General features: G+C 42.6%; 1 pseudogene; it reads right to left on the bottom strand.

The window, feature by feature from the left end:
- The window catches only part of LOC138603728 (fidgetin-like), a 33,143-nt pseudogene extending 24,926 nt beyond the window's left edge, over positions 1–8,217 (bottom strand).
- Positions 8,218–19,507: the final 11,290 nt, after the last annotated feature.

Below are 19,507 nucleotides of genomic sequence, written 5' to 3'. Positions count from 1 at the left end.
TTTTAGTTTTAGTCACATTTTAGTAATTTTAACCCTTTATAGTTTTAGTCGACGAAAACTCCTTAGTCATTACTTTTAGTCAAAATGTTTTCTGTTTTGAGAAAATATGAGACCCCCCCTTCCAAACTCCCTCATCTCGTTGTTACCCGTTTTCTTCAGGTAAACTTTAAAGCTCCTGTGAGGAGTTTTAAGCTGGTTACGAAATGGACTGAAATTCATACTGATGCCTCTATATGAGCCACAAAAGCAAACAAGACCATCAGCAACAAAACTGATTGTTTCTATATAGTTAGTTTTTAATGCCTGAAACGGCTGGTGGTGGTTGTGGGGGGTAGGTGTCAGACGAAGCGATTAACTGCACCCTTCCAAATCTGGCTTTTTTCTAAATTTTCCACGGCTAAGATTCACAGCAAGTGATACGTTTAAAAAAACCCAAAATGGATTACAATATTTGTTAAAAAACTTTTACAGGACAGAATCAGCAAAGATATAAGAGGTGCCACTTTGTCCACAGGGGGCGCCAAAATCAACACAAACCTCTCAGCCGATCATCCAAACAGTAAAAGAACGATGAGGACACAGCATCTAAAGACACTGGATTACGTTTTTATGCGTGGTCCTGACTTTTCATCATCACAGCTTCACAGCAGTCTGAAGCAGACAGGCGATGATTGCTCCTTTTTGTGATGAAGAGGCGTCAAATGACACGTAATACGCCCTGTTTTCGTGAGCATGCACAGAGCCCGAGTTAACGGAGAAAGTTCATGACCACCTTCGTGATACACGTTATCTCTAGCTGGTGTTTGAAGCTGTAAAATGTCATGGATTCTGAATGTCCGACAGTTCACCACTGACGTTTTATTCCCGTCTCGTCTCGTTAACGAAACAAAACAAACGCTCTATTTTTAGCTCGTCAACGTCTCGTTTTCATCATGGATAAATTGTCGTTAAGGAGTATTTATCGTCACATTTTTTTTTTTGGCTTTTGTCTTTATTATATAGGACAGCTGAAGAGAGACAGGAGGTGTGGGGAGTAGAGAGTTGGGGAAGACATGCACCAAATGATCGGCAGATTGGGAGTTGGACCTGCGATCAGTGCGTCGAGGACTGTAGCCTCTGCACACGGGGCGCCTGCTCTACCAACTGAGCTAAACCAGCGCCCCTTCGTTAATGAAATTAACACCGAGTTATAAGCACATATAAGTGTTAGAACAAATTGCTACCAATGTTTTAACTATGTTGTTTATATTCGAGATATATCGTTTGACACCTTTGGCAGAAAAATGCCGAGTCGGATGTTTGTGTGAAGAAAAAAGGACTCTGTGAAGACTAGCTGTGGAAGTTGTATTGGTCTGTGCTGTTTACCCTTTTCAGAGAGACTGACTGCTTTTTTCTCCAATTTCCCAACGTCCTTTTCGACACTCGCACAATTCACAAACCTGTTACAATCCCATCCTTGTTGGAGAATATTTAGCGTTGTTGAGCCAACAATATGGCATCTGGGTGATTCTCCTAAATATGAATGGCCCATTCACGGGGCTCAATGGAGTCGCTTGGCAATGGCCCTTCTTCCCCTCCCTCCTCCATACTCAAAACAATATTCAGCGCAGCAGTCTTGGCACTTTTCCCCGAAATCAACAAAAGAGGAACTCGAAGCTGTCCCTGAAACCCTCAAAGCATTAAGCCTCTGTGAGATGCAAGTACTTGGCACAAGCAAAGCGATTTAACGACAATGGGCAAATCATACAGTGCTTTGTGAGATTTACGGGATACAATAGCACTCCGTTTCCAAAGCACACATTAGTAAGCATGTCATCGGGACCCCCTGGGGGATTTGAGCAGCCTCGAGGATTGTGTAGTGAAGAGGATAAATATATGTTACTGGGCGAGAAGATGGACTACTGCCAACGCCTCATACTGTGGATTATGAGTGTGTGGAATACATTAATAGATTAATCTTCTGAACACACAAACTAACCCGCAAACTGAACCCATTTGGCTTGTTAAGCGTATACATTGCAACACATCCAAAATCAATTTACAACCATTTAACAGAGCTCAAGAGGTGCAGATGAGGAGAAATCTCGCCTTAAAAAAAATTCCTGCAATGAAAATAAATCTAAAAAAAAAACACTTGTTATAAATGTGCGGCGCTTGCAGCCATGCTGACCTCTGAGTGCTAAACAAAACCAACAACGGACAAGCAGACACCCACTCAAAAGTCAATACCATGCGTGCCTCCTCTTCCTCTTGTATGGTTAATGCATGATGCCAGGTAGGGGAGACAGACGGAGAGTAGGATCTCATTATACGCTGCATGCTATCATTAGCTATCTACCACATGTGTCCATCCTGCCAACAGAGTTGTACAGGCAGCACCCCAATGCTCCCGCCTGCTTCCACTGGGGGGGAAAACTTGGCCCGCACGAACACAAACACACGGGAAGTACAAGCATGCGCGGGCATAATCATAGGTACGCATACAAACACCTTCTATACCCAGAAGGGCCTGCTACGCGGAACATACACCGTTTTTAAGCCAATTTTTAGGCAAAAATACTAAAAAAGTTTCTACTTTATTTTGTTTTAAGTAAAGTTTTGATGCTTTTCTTTGTTTTTTAGGATTTTAAACTAAATCCGTTTGCGTTTTGGAGCCTTTGTCGGACAAAACAAGACGTTGAAAGACGTCACGTTGAACTCCTTGAAACGAGGGATTCGTGCACGACAACGTACACACAGGATGCAACACTTAGCTTAGGTGCAACTTGGACGTTGCACTCGAGACAAAGCAGGTGAGTAATACGCAAAATAATTGCACTTTTTCCGACGTTTAGCAAGAAAAAATTGGGGGTTTTTTTAGAGGTTTTAGCTTCTAAATTGGGGAAATTGCGGCTTCTTTTTGCCATACATGATAAAAAACATGAATACCTATGAATTTTGGAGTTTCAGCCAATCAATAATGGCGATAATTGTTAGTTGCAGCTCTACAATAAAAGCAAACGCATTTGAGGCTATGTAGCGATAGCAGTTGTTTCTGCTCCTGCTCCCAGTTTGTGCCCATCTCCCAGAGGCCACAGGCAGCTCAGTGATGCTGTGCCACACGCCCAGCCACTCAACATCCTTTGTGTCCATCCCCTGGCAGCCTGCCAAGCTCAAACACACACACACACACACACACACATACACACTGGTTCTCCTCCTCACCCAATGAGCCATTGTTCATTAACGCGCACGCACACCTTTGCCGCCTCGCAGACAAAAGTGTTTGGACTTACTTGCCGCTCGCGCAGGTTGCCTCGCTAATCAAGACGTTCAAACTGCAGACGGGGGAAGGTGGGGTGGGAGGGGAGTGGGGGGAGAAGTGGTGGTGGTGGTGGTGGGGGCAGCAGACGGCCGCTATCTACCCGAGACTCGCTGTTAACAAAATCAGATCATCCAGCCAGAGCCAGAAAGAGAAGAGCAGCGGCGGCGAGAGATTACAGTCAGATCCTTCCTCTCTCCTCGCTGTCATTTTCTTTGGCCCTTGTGGGAAAAAAAAAAAAAGGCTCTCGTCGGCGTCCTCCATCGCCGGGCTAAATGACTGGCGAGCTTCTCCGCATATCAATGCACAATTTAACTTAAGACTTCCATGGCTAATTAGAAACGGCGCCTTCTCATTTGAAGGCACAATGTAAAGGATAAGCTCCGCGCCGCCATGTCTATCGAGGTCTAACGGCGCCGAATATTCCAGAGTGAGACTTTTTTTTTTTTAATAAGTCCTTAGCATATTTAACGCTGAATGTTTTAATATCTGCGAGAGGATCCGGGAGGGCCACGGGGTGGCGGAGATTGCTGGTAAAGAGTAAAGCGAGGTGAGCGAGGGTCTGCTTAAAATTCAGAGGAAGGGGGCAGCGGATTGTAAGAGAAGGTAGGAGGGAGAGAGAGAGGCAAAATCTACAGCTTTGATTTGATTAAAAGCGATGAAAACGACGCGTTACATAAAGCAAAGAAACTTCAAACATTCGGGGGGGGATTGGGAGTTCAAAGAAAGGGAGATAATGCTTTTAGCGCTGGAATTAACATGGAGGTGAATTTAGCGGATTGTCTCTTTGAGGACGGGGAGAATTTGGCGAATTTGACACTGATTTGAGATCAGTTTTGGCTGGAGCGGTTCCCAGAACTAAAGTGAGCAGGGAGCTGCTTTTATTTTGAAAAACCTTCGCCAAGGATCTGCCTTATTTCGTGATCTTTTAAGTGATGCATAAACGCATAATAAAAGTGTTAAGTACCCCAGGTTATAGCCTGGGCCGAAGTGGTTAGCTGCAGGTATTATTCCACCCCTGAGTCAGCCTTGTGTGGATACCCCTCGTCTTTAAGTACACCCATCAGATCCTGACTGGATAATAACCAGTCAGCACTGGGAGAGAGGCGTGAGGGCACGATGAATATAATTTCTGATGCGTGAGGGCGCAAGTGTGTGAGGCCGTGTGTGTGCGTGCGGGGGGGGGGAAATCCATCAACCAGCAACTGTCAGTCACAGCAACCAAATAGCAAAACAAAACCCACAGGAGAGGAAGAGGATTGAGTGGATCACGGTGTCAAGGATTTTAAGAAACTGGCGTCCACTCATCTACCGAGAGACGCGTTTTTCGGGCAGTGGCGCAACCGACAGCTGCCCGCCGTCTCTGGGAGAGGAACTTAGATCAGCGAGGAGGGGCTGTCAGCGAGCACGCAGGGAAACACACAAAGACTTACACAGCCTCGCTAGCTGACACACAGCCCGGGCACTGTCTTCTGGGACGAAGAAGGAGAGAGAGAGAGGGAGAGAGAGAGAGAGGAGGGGAATAAGTGGACAAAGAGTGAAATAGATGAGAGAGCAAGGAGACAAGACAGGCTGACGCACTGTCGAGCAAACGTGGAGAAAAAGAAAGAGAGGGAGGGAGGAGGAGGGGGGGAAAGATGAGAAGACAGAGAGAGATGGAGAGAGTGAAACAGACAGACAGGTCCGAGAGGGATTTGTTCTATTTGCATGCGCCGGGCTCCCATGGGGTCCAGCTCCGCGCGGCGAGCCGAGAGCACAAAAGATAACACTTAACATATTTGCTAAAAGATGACAACCCTGGCTGGATCTCGTTTGAAGAGGCCCTTTGTCAGGACGCGCAGACAGGAGAAATCCACTGATACGGACGCAGCCGAGACGAACAAATGTCTCTCTCTCCTCCTCTCTGTCTGTCTGCGTGTGTCGAAAAAGCACAATATTTCCCCACATCGTCTTACATCTGGCAGAAGTCCCACGGGGGGGCGGGCTGGATCGCACGCCGGTGGCTCTGGGACGGTAAAACAGCTTTTAATGGTAAACATTACAGACTGATAGAAAGTGTCAGGATAATTTATTTATACGGTCCCACTGGGAGTCGCGCAGCCACCCTCGCCGCACACCAGCTCTCTCTATTCATTTGAGGGAAAAGTCTGTATTTAGATAAATAAAGGGGAGCCTGTTTGTAGAGCAGTTTTTTCTTCTATTCCTATTATCTCCCCTCTCTCTGTCCCTATTAGCTGTATCGGGGGGCTGCCGGAGATGTGAGGCAATATGTTATGTGTATAATGAGGGGGATTATTGCTACTGTCACTGCAACACGCACGCACAGACGAGGCACGGGGACGGATCTTAAGCCGGGGACTCTGGCAAACAAATACACTTAGAGGAATAAACAAACCGCTGAGTATCTACATTATTTACATTGCACACGAAAACAGACGTGCGCGGTTGCGCTTGGGTTTCCTCGACCCTCAAACACACACACACACACCTGTATTTAAAACTCTCGCACCTATCAGAGCCTTAAAATGCAAGAGATTCTCCCATGTAACAAAAACCTGCAAAAAGTGAATGAGCTTTTGCACTGTCATCCAATGTGTCCAATTAAAGTGTCAATTTTTTACAAATGTGAATGAAAAAGGTGCAAAAATGTAATGCGCCTGTACTTTGCGCCGTAAATATGCACATTTTTTGTTAAAAAAAGTTGCATATGTAAGGAGTCATGTGACATTATTTTAACGCCTGATGTTCAAAAAGAAGTATTATTTTCATGATGACACAAACAATTGCACCTATAGGCGCAGAAAACATTTACAAGGTGGTGAATGCACCGGCCGGCTGAGTAAAAGTGCATCGGCAGGAGGAAGGAGGAAACAGCATGACATGAAGCAAATAACTGTGTGTGTGTGAGAGAGAGAGCGAGAGGGAGAGAGAGAGATCAAAGGTGAAAGGTTGAGTCCCCACTAATAACTGCAACAAAAAAGATCGTGGAAGTACGGTGCGTTTTACAGAAAAGCGCATTGTGCGTTTTTGTTTTTTTTCCCCCTTTACAAAACTTAATCGTTCATTACCCGCTTGTTTTGATTGTCGGTCTCGCTCGCAACAGGGTGGGATGGATGTTTTTTAATTCCAACAATCCACCATTGTTCCACTGCGTGGATGTTGTTTCCTGCGGCGGTGGACGCTCACAGCTCACACCAATCTGTGTTTTTAAACACCTTAAAATTTAAATGCGAACATGTTGATATTTGTTACAGGAAGTTGTGTTCCCAGCTATTCACGCTGATATTCCTGTTGTAAATGCTCAATAACCCTTATATGCCTTCACATTAAATATTAATAATTGACAGCAAATTCAACTTCAATGTCATAGAGTGTAAAATTTGAAATAAAGTGTAAATAATCCTGATCTTAAATATGCATTTTGAGGCCTCCTTCAATGTCACTTTTAGCACATGTAGTCGTGAAATTTGTTTCTTAATTTAGTTAAATTTGTGTTTTTTTAATACACAAAACCAAAGAAAACTCCGCACACAGTTGTGAGAGTGTGTGTGAGAGAAAAATATGCCGAATCCTTCATAATTATTGCTTATTTTGCTTATTTTTAAATAGTGAAATCACAATATTTGAGAGCAGATTTAAATGGCTAAAAAAATCTGATATGTGTGATTTAAATATAGCAAATTTAGTATGTGTTCCAACTGTGTGACAGAGGGCTGTGTTAGTGTGATAGAAGCAAAAACCTGAAGATGAAAAATATACATAAACATAACAGCTACAATTTTGGAGATTTATCCAATGAAAAAGAAAATAAAGGTGTTAACACACACACTTACACACACACACAGAATATGATGTGTTTCAGTCAAATGTTTCCTTGTTGTTCAGCTAAATACACTCGTCTCCTCCACCTGCTACCTAACCAAATCTGTTTGACACATTTACAAAATAAAAGCACAACTTGATGTAAAATTCAAACCTACCATAGACGCTGCTGCTGCTGATCATCTCGTGCTGGAACAGAGGAGGAGGAAGAGGGAGAGGAAGAGGAGATGAGAGCATTGGGATTAATTTGTGGAGAGAGAGAAAAAAGCGAAAGGATTCCCAAAAAAAAGGGAAAAGGCTTTACATTAAACACTTTCTTTTTTTTTTTTGCTTGGTCGAGCTCGGGTTTCAAAGCGTGTGAAAGGTGCGCGAGGAGGAACTGAACAGGAGAAGCATCTAACCTACATGCATGTCATCAGAAAGTGAATGGCAGGTGGAGAGAGAGAGAAATCAACTGGTGCAGCTCGGGGATTGTTTGGGAAATGACGCCCGGAGTGGAGTTAAATCTGTTGAGAACGCCCTAAAACGTCCAAGCTTGTAAAAAATACATGCTGCGGTGACATTGTATCCGCTCCCTGCACGCATGCATACGGCAACTTGTTGTAACAGAAGCCGCAGGAGTCCGATGCAGGCTGGAGAAGCGTCCTCGTGCATGCAAGTTGAGTGTTTTTTTTGCCTTTTTAGCGAGTGCCGCACAGCCGAGACATGAAACAGGCAGCCTATAGTGCAGACAAGCCTGTGCGGTTTAACCGTGGCGCAGGTGCGCTTCTTTAAAACCACATTTAAAAAACGCACCAGCAATTCACGCGCAGGTATCGTTTGCAATTCAGAGAACTTGTTAAACCGCAAAGTGCACGTGCATTATTCCGAGATAAACACCGCGCACGAGCTGCTCTAGCTCTGTACAGACGCGCTGTCTGCTCTGACCACTCTGTCTAATTGCAGTCGCAGCAGACTACCCTTCCTTACCTGCTTTTTTAGCGACAGGTCGACCTCTCACGTGGGGGGGTTAGGGTCGCATCGATCCCGGGGAGGGGTGCTGCTGAAGAACGGGGTGCCGAGGTTAAGCCGGGTTGCGTGCGAGCTGAAACCATCCCAAGTTAGCGCAGGAAACACTGACCACAGCCACTGCCATGTTGGAATTTCACCAGCCCTGAACAGCTGCTTCTCACACTGACCAGTACGCTCCCCACTGCGCATGCGCCCAAAGGGGTATAGGAGGAGGAAAAAAATCCTCAATTCCAATTATTGCCCATAAGGTTATTATGGGCGTATAGTTTATGTGGCGAGGTGGGCACAGTGAGTCCAAACGGTGAGAAAAATAGCAAAAGATTGAAGACTCTCTGAAGTGTTTATCAGGTAACTTCGGCTGAAAGTTTCACAAATTAACAGACTAAAGGTGAGCCACATTTCCTCCTGTACACTTCAGTTTAAGAGCATTTTTGAAACATAAAGTCGTAAATATTCACAGTTTTACGAGGATTTTACATGTTAAATTGGCGAATGTATTTACATGGTGTGCATATTATCAATTCACCTGAATATTAATAAGTAATTAGGACGGTTTATACCCAGAAAGTTGCATGACAGATGGGAATTTTGGTAGCAAACATCAAATTTAAGCTAGCTTAGCAGACCAATCAGATAACCTAGTAAGCCCTCACCTCTCCACCTTGTTTAAACCCGCACTGGAGGACCCCCAAAAGCCCCTCAAGCCACAGTTTAGGAACCACCCCGCCCCCCCAGTCTGCCCGAAATCTCACCACAAACGCGCCGACGGTGTCCGCGTATCTCCCAGTGATAATTATAGCAGCAATATGGAATTAGCAATTGAAGCCCTAATTAGAACGAAAATGTCCCAGTTAGCGAGTTATCAAAGCATCAGGGGGGAGCACGTTTAAACAAGACATCAAAGATGGAGGAACTGTCAGTTCATTGTTCCTAATAACCCCCGCACAAGTTGATATAGCGCGCGTGCCACTGATAATGTATCCCCCAAATCAAATGAAAGGTGCGGGTTAATCAAAGGCGGCGACATGTAAACAAAAAAATGTGGCGGGAATGCAGGTGCTCGCGCGCGTCCGGCGGGTCATCCTGCACTCGTGTGCACGCGCAAACACAATGCCCTTGAGTAGCACAGAGAGGTGGATGTTTCCTTCCTCCACCTGCTGTTTTACCTCTAGTTTATTATTATTTTGTACTTTGTAGCTACAGAGCTACACCTTTCACTCTCTTTTGTCTATAATTAAGTCTTTTATTTAAAAATTATATCAATATATTACATTTGTCAATCCTACAATGCAGTCAAGCTTCATTAGAATTGATTGAAAACTCAACTAATCGCCTTTTAAAGAAGTGTTGTTCTTTTTTTTGTTCGGCTTTACTAATAGTAGTTAGTAATAAAGCCTTAAATTAGCGTCTTTAATGTTTAAGTGAGGAAAACAGAGGCTTTGTAGTGCGTTATAGTGTATGTAGATGCATTAGCACACATGCTCTTTCTCCATCTGATTTACATACTGAAGGCAAAAGGTATAATTCAAGTGTGTTGAATATGCAGTGTTGCTATAAAAGGATCCCACGCTGATCCTGAAAATCTTATGTGCAGACACAGGGTTTAATTTTTACAACATATTTTCTGATTTGTGACCGACGCAAACCAATTGTGTGTGTGTGTGTGTGTGTGTGAGGAGATTTAACGGCAACATAAATCTAAATAGATTTTAACTCATTAGCCATTGGAGAGGTAATGATGTAAGTCTGCCACTAATGAGCTTAAGCTCTTAATTGAATAGGAGGGGTGGGGGGAGATAGAACGCACACACACATATACACAGCATGGACGCCCACACAACCTAAAGTGCACAAAAGGATGTACACACAAAGACACATCCACACACAACTACAAATACAATCCCGCCTCCTGTGTTGGTATGGGGTGTTTTTTTTCCTCCTTTCCCTCTCCGGGGTCATGAGGAGGAGGGCGGGGGGGGGGGAGTCATAGTCACATGACCAGCTAAATTTCAACTCCAGTGCCTGCGGACTTCAGTGTCGGCCCTCATCACTTCACCACTGCACTTTTTCTGCGTTTTTTCCCCTCCATAAACACACCAAAAAAAAGAGGAGAAACAAAAAAGATTTTAAATCATCTAAATGAAGTACAAGGCAAAAACAAAGGTTTTTCACAATAAGAGCGTAATCAAAGCGCCCACTGAATGTCGCGCTAATCAAACCTCGACTCCAAATGTTCCATATCCGCGGTATAAGAGGAAAAACATGCAACGAAAACCCGGCTGCTTTGATGCCACCTCTTCCAGACACATTTCATATTTTTATTCATCTCAACCAAATAATTATCAGCACTTAACCCGCCGTGTCTGCGACGACGTAAAAACGTCAAAATCAATTTGGATGAAGAAGAAAGCTTATAGGATAAAATGTCCACTCTTTATAAAGCGTACAATACATTTAGAGTAGAACGTTCCCCTGGTAATACAGGCTATGAAAATGATGATATCCAATTTCTTAGAGTCTTCTATCAAATATACTGTGATATAAACAAAGCCCCAGTGAATGGGGGACAATCTCAAAGCAGGAAATCCAGAGGGAGAAAAAGGGAGAGATTAGAGCCGCCCAGACAGTGTTTCCAGTTGCTCAGATAAAGAAGAGTAGGGGAAAAAAAGAAGAGGGGATGAGTCGTCTTTGCTCAGAGGCTAGTGTGTGTGGCCAATCCACTTTTATGAGCCCAGACTAACGCCCTGATGGGACACGGCGTGGATTTGAGCAGAGCCTATTGAGCATAAGCTGCTAAATTTGGCAATAAAGGGAATGTGATTTACTGTAAGCTCCACTGGGCAGAGAGCAACGCAGCCGCCGGCGCGCGTACACGCACGCACACACACCTGAGAGCATGAAAACACACACTAACAATAACTCACTCACTCTGTTACTGTCTCCTGCTCTCTCCCTCATTCTCCCTGACACACACACACACACACACACACACACACACTGCGACGCCGGGCCGGCTCGCCTCTGAGCGCCGCACACTCACGCAGCCACTCATGCGGCTCAGCGGCAGTGACTTTGACAAATAACCAGGAAGTCCTGGTGTTGGCTTAAAAACTCCAACTTGTTCAGTTGCAATTCTGCATTTGTCCTGCTTTAATGGCTGTGGAAGTGGCTTTGGAGGTAATCTGTCAGTGATTGATTAGAGGCCGGACAAATCCCCCCTCGCTGAACGCATTGGTAGGCTGCAGGCCCGCCTGCTGCTGCTGTGTGAGGCAGAGAGAGACACGGCGAGGAAAAGACAGCAAGATGAGAAACATGGTCGCTGTGTGCGAGAGCATGTTTGTATACATCAACTCGGCAGCAGTTCAAATGGCAGAGTTCATCTCTACATGATAAAAAATCTATATTTGTGCCTTTAAATGTGTTTTTTTTCTTCTGACCTTATTAAAGTGTTGACTTTGTAATGCATAAATGAACATAAAGCATTGTTTCTACACCATATAAAGAACATTTCTTTACATTTATACCTTCTGTTTGTCAAAAACTCATTCACAACAAAAAAGGTGACGTGTCTTAGATCTGACCCCTTAGACCCCAGAGAGGCCGACCTTTTGACCCCAACGTAAAAGTAACGATGTCTGTCAATGTCTGATATATTTAATAATTTCAAAATCAACATGATAAGCAATTGTCGTAAAATGAAGTCATGAAATGCAAAGCAACGTTAACTGTATTTTTCAAGCTCTTCAGAGAACCCCAAACACAACACTTCAGGGTTAAACCCCAACGACCCCCACAGTCGCTCCAATCTACATTGTTTAAAAACAGTGAAGTAGAAGTGTTCGGACGCTTTATTGAAGTAAAAGTCATACATTCAAAATCTGTAAAATAAAGTAGATTAAACAACGTTTAGCATATTTTTCAAGCTTTGAAGAGAACCCCAAACACGACACGTCAGGGTTAAACCCAAACGACCCCACAGTCGCTCCAATCTACACTGTTTAAAAACAATGCAGTAGAAGTGTTCAGACACTTTATTGAAGTAAAAGTCATACGTTTAAAATAGTTAAATATTAACATAAAACAATTATATTTGTTATATATTATATAACTGGATTATTATTACAATTGTACGTGCTAGCAGCATTTCAATATTTCTGCTCGTCGACGTGGAGATAATTAAATTTAACTTATATTTCACTCCATATTTTAAAGTTCTTCTTTTACATATTTAAACAACTCATACACACATATATATAAATAAATATATTATCTATTTTGTTCTATCTAATCTTGCACAAAAAAGTTTTGTCGTAGCCGTACAGATGTTAATCAATTCTTACATTTCGCAGACTGTATATGAATTAGCCTTCTGATGATGTAATAATTTAATCACTTTTTATGCGAGTTGAATTTCGCACCAAAACTAATGAAGCTGTTGTTCATGTTATTAAGTAATCAAGCAAACACTATAATGCAGTTCATTAAATATGAGTTAAATGGACACTTATTTGTAATATTAACACTCTGATTTGCAAAGGTTGATCATGCACACAGCTGCTTAACAGTATTCAATATGATCTGCAATTTTACCGTTCCAGTCCGAGCTCGTTTTTACAGCAAAAAACTCCCTTTTCTTCTTCTTTTATAATCAAAGTCCTTTTTGCCAAACATGTAGAGGCTCTGACCGTGAAAATGTTTAGCATGAATCTTAATATCACTTAAGTGATAATTATTCTGCTCGCCACAAACCTGACTAGCAAAATGGAATTCAATCAGAGCGGGCGCATAATGACAGTCATTATGAAAATAATGAATAAAAAAGTAATAATGACATCCCTGTCTGTATTCAGACCTCTTTTTCTCACACATCTCCATGGTGATCTGAATTTTTTTTTTTTCAACTCTGCATTCTGGCTGGCCCATGGCCGCTTTAATCACATTGTTTATGGTAAACCAAGCGTTGTGTGCTAGCTCTATGCTTGGACTCATTTAATTAACCACTTGAGAGGTGTAGCCGAGTCTACAGTAGTGCAGCGTTGTCTCCTGCAGTGGTGAGTGCGGGGTTATTGTTGCTGACCGGTCCATCTCTCAGCAGCTCTCTCTGTTGGCTCTTTGAAATGAGACAAATCTCCCTCTGAGCAAGAATTTGCCTTTCTACCACTAATGTGAATCTGACAAGCAGGAACAATATAATTATGAGGAAAAACATCCCACCAGGGTTGTGGAGGAACAGATTACACATGCTGGGATTAAATGATAAATCACTCGCTGCTTTGCTCCATTACAGCTTCTCTGTCAAAGGCAATAAATTGACTATAAAAAGTAAATTTCAACGCTTAATCTGTAAATTTACTTTTAATTTTTACACACATTTTAAACCCACATATGCACCTACTGTACAATCAGTCCCCCTACATAAAACACTGTGTCTGTTCCTGTGAGCATTTTCCTTAGCCTCCACCCGGTACATGTGTGTGTGGTGGACCATGTCCTTGAGGTTTACTCTTTTGATTCAATAGCACTCCACATGGATGGACTCAATCAGATACCTCAAACCCAGTGAAGGGTGATGCTCAATGGAGCTGAAGTTACACCACCGCAGCTCCTTGGAGAAAAGACGGCCTGGTTCGGGGACGATGTTTACACGTATAGACGCTTGGAACCCCCTGTTGAAACCACTGATAAGGTGAATTTTAAGTATGTGGTTTTTGACTTGTTGACACAAAGCAGCGCTGCCAAATTGCTTAATTGCTGTCACTGGCATAGAAACATATTTTATGTTTTCTACTTCATATGTTTTACCTACTGTCAGTTGAAGATTTTTCAGGAGCATGTAAGATTCAAGGCCACACTAAAAAAACAAAAATCCTCTCCAGCCTTTTTTTCTCTACTTTTCCAACTGTCAAACTAATTTAATAGCAGAAAGATTCGAATGTGTATTTAAACATCAAAGGCATAGAGCACAGATCACATCATTTACTTATCCTAAAATCAGATTTAGAACAGATGTTCAGCTTAAAAGGGATTGGAGGGATGTCAGCAGATACAGCTGCAGTCAGCTGTGCAAAATCTTTCCTGAATTCTCTCCCCTCTCTCCAAACACTTATACGCAGTTCCCGAACAATAACTAAGAAGGTCTGAGGAAAGAACTTGAAATGGCCAACAGGGTGTCTGGCCCTAGAAGCCATTACTCCTTGAATACCTTGAGGATAATGAAACTGGGCCAGGGGAGAGCGGAGATGGAAAAGTGTGCTGTTGGAGTGCACTGAGCCATTGCACATTTCTGTTTGAACCCATAACACGGTGGCCATGTGACAAATGATAGCAAACACGGAGCCTGGGCCACTAGGAGAAGATTATAGTCCGCTGAGTTCAAAGTAAAACTCAGGAAAAGGTGCATTTTTCTCTGGTCTCTCTGTTTGAGGCAGTGTTCACTTTATGGTTGCAATCATTATACAGCCCAGTACAGTTGACAATAATGTATTTGTATTACTTTAACAGCCTGTAAAGTCAAGTAACCTTGAGGGAATAGTTTGACATTTTAGTAAATATGTCCTTTTTTTTGCAGAGAATTAGACAAGAAGATTGATATCAATCTCATATTTGTCCATTGAAAGCGTAGCTACAGCTGGAAGACCGTTAGCTTAACTTAGCCTGTAGACTGTTAGCAAGGGAGAAACAGCTACTCTAGCTTTCAACAACGAATAGAAACAATTCCAGGACTTATAAGGTTAGAGAGAAAAATGTTATACCTTGAGCGTCTTATACATACAAAATAAGTGTTCAATAAATACTTGGCTACAGCTAGGAGACCATTAGCTTCATTTAGCCTGTTAGCAAGAGGAAACTGCAAGTCTGGTTTTCTACGAAGAAAAAATACACCTACCAGCACAAAAAAGCTCAAAAATGAAAGCTTGATACCTTGTTTGTTTTATAACCATAAAACAAGTGTATCTGTCTGATAAACACATAGCTACTGCTAGAAGATTTCTAGCTTAATTTAGCCTAAAGACTGTTAGCAAGAGAGAAACAGCTACCCTGGCTTTCTATAAAGAAATGAAAAACTACCAGGAACTCAAATGTTATACCTTGTGTGTTTTATAGCTACATATGAAAGAAGTGTATCTGTCTGATAAAAATATATATTAGCTTCAGCTAGGAGATCATTAGCTTAATTTAGCCTAAAGACTGCAAGCAAGAGAGAAACAGCTACCCTGGGTTTCTACTAAAAGAAAAACCTGTTATATCTTGTGCGTTTTGTACATACAAAATAAGTGTACAAAATCTGTTCAATAAATACTTGGCTACAGCTAGGAGACCATTAGTTTGAGCCTAAAGACTGTTAGCAAGAGGAAACTGCAAGTCTGGTTTCTACAGAGGTAAAAAAATACACCAACCAGCACCTTAAAAGCTCACAAATGAAATTATGTGTTTTATACATACGAAAGAAGTGTATCTGTCCAGTAAATACACAGCTACAGCTAGAAGAACGTTAGCTTAACTTAGCTAAAGGACTGATAGCAAGGAGAAACAGCTAAACTAGCTTTCTACATAGAAAACATATGGGCCTACTTACTAACACCTAAAAAACATTGTACCTAGTTAGTCAATCTAATTACAAAGCACCTACAGCTCAGAGACCGTTAGCTTAATTTAGCCTAAAGACTGTTAGCAATGGGAATAGCTTTAAACAACCAGGACCAGGACCAGAAAGGCAAATGTTGTGTGTTTTATACATGTGAAAGAAGTGTATGTGTCTGATAAATACATAGCTATAGCTAGAAGACCACTAGCTTAACTTAGCCTACAGATTGGTACGTAAGCTAGCCTGGCTTTCTACCAGGACCCGAAAAGGTCACAAACTAAAACATTATACTTTGCTTGTTTATGCTAACAATGTCCTGGCTGTTGCATCATTTTGAAAGGATATGCTTGGGAGAGATTTAATGAAAGTGCGAGTGAGACCACAAGCTAGCGACTTAATCCTTCACTAAATATGGTATTTAAAGAGTCTATTTTGTCATACAGTAAAATCCTCACATCGATTTTCTCATAATGGGGTAATAACTTTTCTTGCACTTACAACATGAAGGACAGCCCAGACCATTTCTGCTGCGAGTCACATGTCAATTTGTACCAGTTCTATCTGAGAAATGAACATTGTCTGGGAGCAGACTTCCTGATTGGTCATTTTGAAGCAGAGAAGTACGTCTGCATGTCCTGACCCCTGCCCGTTGTTTCTTCATGCTCTGCTGTATAACAAGACTATCACACAGCACCGACGGGAGACAGGTCTCAGCTGCTCGCACTCTTATCAGAATGGGCTGCGCGGAGTGAGACGCCTCGAGGAAGTATCAGTAAACAACGCTATAGGGTTCCGGTTGCTATACGCTCAGGCGCTCATGCAAAATTCAGCACTTTGTATGTAGACTGAGATGGAGCCAAGGCAAGAGGCAGGGGTTATGTTTTAACTGGTGAACCTTCAGAACTTGACTATTCCCTCTCTAATTCTAACAGGAAATGTTTGCGAATTTGACCTGAGAGAGTGAAACAGAAATATTAATTGCTGCACTTATACATAAAGAAATTCAAACAGTGGCTGCGGTAGCTCCAGCTCCGACCAGTTATCTTTCGCAGTCTCCCTCTGTCTTCCTCCCAAGTCCTTTAATGGTGTGATCGCCCTTAACTCTACTGTAAATCTCTCCCCAACGGCTTATGGTTCAAATTAATGGCCCTGCCATAAGTGTTTGAATTTCATGAATTGTAATAATACTTACATCACAAGACACATGAAGTCATGTCTCCCTCTCTACAGTGGAGAAATGATACATTTTAGCGGGATGCACAAAGTGGTCCCCTGGTACGGTAGTGATGTATTCTAATAGACTGTGCTGGCCAACCCCCGGGTGCAGATATTCATGATTCATATTTGAAGGCTGCAGAACATTTAAATGGGACATTAAGTGGCGTAGGAGATTAAAACACTCTTGGCTCTGTGGAATAACTGGGACATTCACTGGTGGGATAATATGCCTTTTTTACTGATAACTTTGCGTGTTCTGATATTTATCAGAGTCTAACTGAAATTTGAATTAGCTTCACCTTTTATCTAAGGTAATACAAATGATTATAATACTGTATGTAGCGATATTGTGCATTTTTCATAACAGGGTAAAAGTATTTGTGCAAATTTCTGTGTACAGTGGTTATGCTTCAAGCTACTCGCATAAATGTGCTGAGAACATGTGTGTGGCTAACGTGAAAATATTACCCTGCTTAGCCAACAAACATTGTTTATTAAGGGAGTTTTTCTTCTTTACCACACTTCCATATATTGCTAGCTATTGGCTTTTATAAATTAAAGCCGTTCTAAAACATTCAAGTGGCAGCTAACAAGGTAGGGCGGTAGAGGTCAGTTAACCTAGCTTGCTAACGTTAGTACGGATTACCGTTAGCCATCACTTTTTCCTCATGTTATTCTAACACCAGCTAAATAATGTGTAGCTCCTGAACTCTAAGTGCTGTGATGTCGAATTTGCAATCCTGCTAGCTAACGGTGCTGTAGCTAGCGGTAGCTGACAGCCTACGGTAACGTTGATTGCAATGGCGATTATGTCGGTGCATATCCGTGATCCGTTAGCAACAATCAAATTGTCTGGGTAAAATACCGTAACACAATAACATACCTCTCTGCATTTTATACTGGTATATTGGTCGCAGCGGTATATAGGACGCAGCCCACTTTTTAGATTTAATGTGTGTCTTATACACATAATTTTACGGTTTAAGTTAAGTCCTACTCAAAATCTGTATTGAGACTGTTAACAAAGGACAGTTTGTGCGCTGTAATAAGGTTAGGAAATGGACAAATGCGTCCATGTCTGTCATAATGATCTTACAACTTTATCTAGCCATTATTATTATAGGTGCATGTTGTGTGTCTACGAGAGCGGGCGCATGATCGTGCACAGCGTGGATGTGTACGCGTGTGTGCCGGAGCAGGAAGACAGACTTGATGATCCCCTGTCTCCTGGTGACTGTGTGGAGCCAGCCAGCCGTGGCGAGGCTGCCATAACTACCAGTTGAGCTCTGTCAGGGAGATGACCCACTCTCTATTCAACAAGACCTGCCACCCTGACAGACAGACCGACGGAGAGCATGACGGACAGCGAGACAGGCGGGCGGAAAGACAAAAGACACAGCATGTGAATATTTTAACTCTCGGCTGATTTCGAGAACTCTCCGTCTCGCTCCAAACTGCGGAAAACAGGAAAAAGCTGTAGGTGTAATTGGACCGCAGCAGCGCAGGTCAGAAGTCAATGGTCTTATTTGAGGGCTAACACCATTTAAGACTAATTTGAGACTATGTGTTATTGTGCCTTTATCTAAGTTTCTAACCTGATCTGTATAGAGGTCCATTGTGCTTTTAAAAGAGACCTGCTGCCCTGCAAAAGGCCATCTAATGGTTTTTCAAACCCACAGTATTACATTAATGTACTGCAGATCAAAGGATAAAACAACCGCTCCTGCAGATAAGGAGAGTGCAGAGAAGATTTTGAGTTTTTTTTCCTTTATGAGGAGTCCATTTGGGTTCTCACTGTTACGAATGATTATAGTCTCGCAAACGATTAAAAGGCACTTAAGCAAAAATCAAAGCACATTTATTATGTAGCTTACCGCACGCATACGAAAAGGAAAATACAGTATGTTTTAATTTATGCCCATGAAATGTAAAAATGTAAAGAACGTGACTGCGGGGAACGAAGCGTCACAACTGGATTTACGGTGTTAAAAGAACGAACGTGTAAAAGACGAGACACTTGTTCCTCCCTATAAATTATGAACCCCTATGTATGTATGTCGTTCGTATTCAGGCACTGTTGCTTCACTTTACCTGTACAAGCCTGTGTACATTACCTCGTTCATTTTGTCATTGGTGTTTGTGTGCATGTAGCGAGGTCAGGACCCCGGCTGGAGGCCCGTCCCCGGAGAGCTTGCCTCCAGCGTGACCAACTAACACTACAAACAATTAAAAACCACTGCTGCCTCCCCCCGGGGCGTTCGGCTTTATCCAGCTCGGGTCGGAGAAATCGCTGCTCTGCGCTGCACGAGATTCCAAACTCAAAAACCCTCGCTATCTGCTCTATAACGATGCCGGGCAACGCAGAGAGATGGAGAGGCAGAATCGATACGGCTACAGCCTGTGGACCAGTGTGGAGACAGGGGGCTATTATTAGGACGTCCTTTCTTTACCACCTGAGCCACTTACACACTTAGGATAGTCACACACACACATTCAACTCTTCCCTTAAAGGAGCTTGTGTGTAAGAGCAAATGATGCTCGTGGCGAAACAGGCTTCTAATTTATCTCCA

This window comes from Semicossyphus pulcher, unplaced genomic scaffold (assembly GCF_022749685.1).
Source record: "Semicossyphus pulcher isolate SPU_LCO1_2020_fin unplaced genomic scaffold, fSemPul1.0.p SCAF_24, whole genome shotgun sequence".
NCBI lineage: Eukaryota > Metazoa > Chordata > Actinopteri > Labriformes > Labridae > Semicossyphus > Semicossyphus pulcher.
The sequence above is the reverse complement of the archived record's forward strand: the minus strand, read 5'-3'. Positions and strand labels throughout refer to the sequence as shown.